The sequence below is a fragment of the Rhinopithecus roxellana genome, chromosome 12, assembly GCF_007565055.1.
Source record: "Rhinopithecus roxellana isolate Shanxi Qingling chromosome 12, ASM756505v1, whole genome shotgun sequence".
Classification (NCBI taxonomy): Eukaryota; Metazoa; Chordata; class Mammalia; order Primates; family Cercopithecidae; genus Rhinopithecus; species Rhinopithecus roxellana.
The window spans coordinates 127213662-127216546 of record NC_044560.1 but is presented as its reverse complement, the minus strand read 5'-3'; the positions used below and the strand labels follow the sequence as shown (position 1 = coordinate 127216546).

Here is a 2885-nt window from a genome sequence, read left to right as displayed (position 1 = left end):
ACACTGATTTCTGGTTGGATGTTTAAACAATGGTGTGTGGCATCTCAGAGTCAGCATTTCCAGGCTGCTTCTGCTCTGTCTTCATGGCATCACTGGCCTCCATCTGAACAACTGCAACTTCTTCATTCTCTCTCTTTTGTTGTTGTTTGGAAATATTTTTATTTTGTCTCTGCTCTCTAAAAAATGTTTTATTATGGAAAATTCAAACTTATACAACAACAGAGAGAATAACCTGATGAACCCAATGTACCTGTCAGTGAGTTTCAACAGTTATCAGCCCGTGGCCCATCTTGTTTCACCTGCTGCTGCTGACTATTCTCATCCTAATCCTGCCTCCAGGTTGTTTTGAAACAAAACCCAAGCAGCATATCATCACATCTATCAATATAATGATGCATTAAAATATATAATTATAATGTCATCACCATACCTAAACATAACAAATATTCCCTAATATTATAAAATGTATAGTATTTAATCTTCCTAGGTTAACTTAAAATTTTATTGTTTTACAATTTGTTTGATTCAGGATCCCAGTAATTTCATACGTTGCAATTGGCTCATAGTGTCTTTATTCATTTTTAATGTATATGCTCATCCCTGTTCTTATTTTTCCTCAGCTCTGTATTTGTTGAAGAAACTGGGTTGTTTATCCATTTTCAACATTTGGATTTTGCTGAATGAGTCCCATGGTGGTGTTTAATATGTTCATCTGTTCCCTGAGTTTCCTATATATCACTAGTTGTATCTAGAGGTCTCATCAGATTCAGATTTGATTTTTGACAAGAATGCCTCAGAGGTGGTGCTGTAAACTTTTACCAAGGAGCACAAACTGCCATTGTCATCTCTCTTTTTGTTATTAGCAGCCGTTGATGATTATTGACTAGATCCATTATTTCTTCAGAATTTGCATATGAATAATATCTTTCTTTCTTTCTTTCTTTCTTTCTTTCTTTCTTTCTTTCTTTCTTCTTTCTTTCTTTCTTTCTTTCTTTCTTTCTTTCTTCCTTCCTTCCTTCCCCTTCCTTCCGTCCTTCCTTCCTTCCTTCCGTCTTCTTCTTTTTCTTTTCTCTCTTTCTTTCTTCTTTCTTTCTTTCTTCTTTCTTTCTTTCTTTCTTTCTTCTTTCTTCTTTCTGTCTTCCTTCCTTCCTTCCTTCCTTCTTTTTCTTTTCTCTTCTTTCTTCTTTCTTCTTCTTTCTTTCTTTCTTTCTTTCTTTCTTTCTTTCTTTCTTTCTTTCTATTCTTTTTTTTTCCCTCCCTCCCTCCCTCTCCCTCTCTCTCTCTCTCTCTCTCTCTCTCTCTCTCTCTCTCTCTCTCTTTCTTTCTTTCTCTTTTTTTTTTTTCTTTTTGAACAAAGTCTTGCTCTAATGCAGTGGTATGATCACGGCTCGCTGCAGCCTCGACTTCCCAGCTCACATGATCCTCCTACCTCAATCTCCCGAGTAGCTGGGATTACAGGCATGCACCACCACGGCAAGCTAGTTTTTTGTATTTTTTGTAGAGACGAGGTTTCCCCATATTGCCCAGGCTGGTCTTGAAGTCCTGGGCTTAAGTGATCTGCCCACCTTGGCCTCCCCAAGTGCTGGGATTACAGGTGTGAGCCACTGCACCTAGCCGTAATAGTTTATCATTTTTTGTATGTTAGCTGGACTTTTATAAAGGGTAACATCCTTTCGTAAACTACTTGGTTACCCTGAGGTACTGTTCATTCAAGAAAGGCAGGGTAAATGCTTGATTCTCCCCATTTGTTTTCAGCTTTTAAAATAATGAATTTGTTCTCTAGCATTATTCAAAGGTAACCAGTGAGATTACTTTGTATCATTATGAACTCATAATGAGTTCATATGGGTTTAAATACATGAGATATGTTTCAATCCATTTCAGTTTTTATCCTTTTTTTTCAGTCTTAATTCACTTTATTTTTCTTATATAAAAACCGTATGTTGTAGCCACAGCTGGAGTCTGGGTCCGCTGCACCAAGACTCTGGCATGGGTCTTGATGTGGTGGTCAGTGAATTCCTGACAGGGAGACTTGGTGAATACAGTCTCCTTCCAGAGATCGGGGATCAGGTAGCTGTAGGTCTTAGAGATGGCATCAAAGGTGGCCTTGGCGAAGTTGCCCAGGGTAGCAGTGTAGCCCCGGGCTGAGGTGTAGCAGTCGTCGATACCCGCCATCATGAGCAGCTTCCTGGGCACAGGTGCCAAGATGATGCCAGTGCCCCTGGGTGCAGGGATGAGGCACACCAGCACAGAGCCGCAGTGGCCTGTCACCTTGCAAGGGACGGTGTGGGGCTTGCTGATCTTGTTCCCCCAGTAGCCTCTGCGCACGGGGACAATGGAGAGCTTGGCCAGTTTGATGGCCCCACGGATGGCAGTGGCCACCTCCTGGGAGCACTTAACACCCAGACTGACTTGGCCATTGTAGTCCCCGATAGCAACAAACGCCTTGAACCTGGTGCGCTGGTCAGCACGGGTCTGCTTCTGCAAAAACCTCGTCCTTGAGAGAGGCCCCCAGGAAAAAGTCAATGATCTCGGATTCCTCAGTGGGCAGGGAGAAGAGATAGATCGCCTCCAGGGACTTGATCTTCATGTCCTTGACCAAGCGGCCCAGCTTGGTGACAGGCATCCACTCCTTATCCTTGGCCTTGCCTCCGCAAGCTCCGCGGCCTCAGCCCAGGCCCGGTCTATGGCCGCGACCCCGGTCCCCCCAGATGCCACTGCCGAAACCTCCACGGAAGCCACTGCGTTTCCCCATCCCAGGGTCCCCAGGGCCTCCGGGCCCCTGCGCGGCTGCACCAGCGTCATCCGCCATTTTTTGTTTTCTCGGAGGAGAAGCTCAGTTTTTATCCTTATCGACGCTCACATTATCCCGTTTTTGGCTAATG

The 2885-nt window shown here is 43.8% G+C and overlaps 1 pseudogene; it reads right to left on the bottom strand.

The window, feature by feature from the left end:
- Positions 1-1911: 1911 nt before the first annotated feature.
- On the bottom strand, positions 1912-2626 carry LOC104657178 (annotated as a pseudogene).
- Positions 2627-2885: the final 259 nt, after the last annotated feature.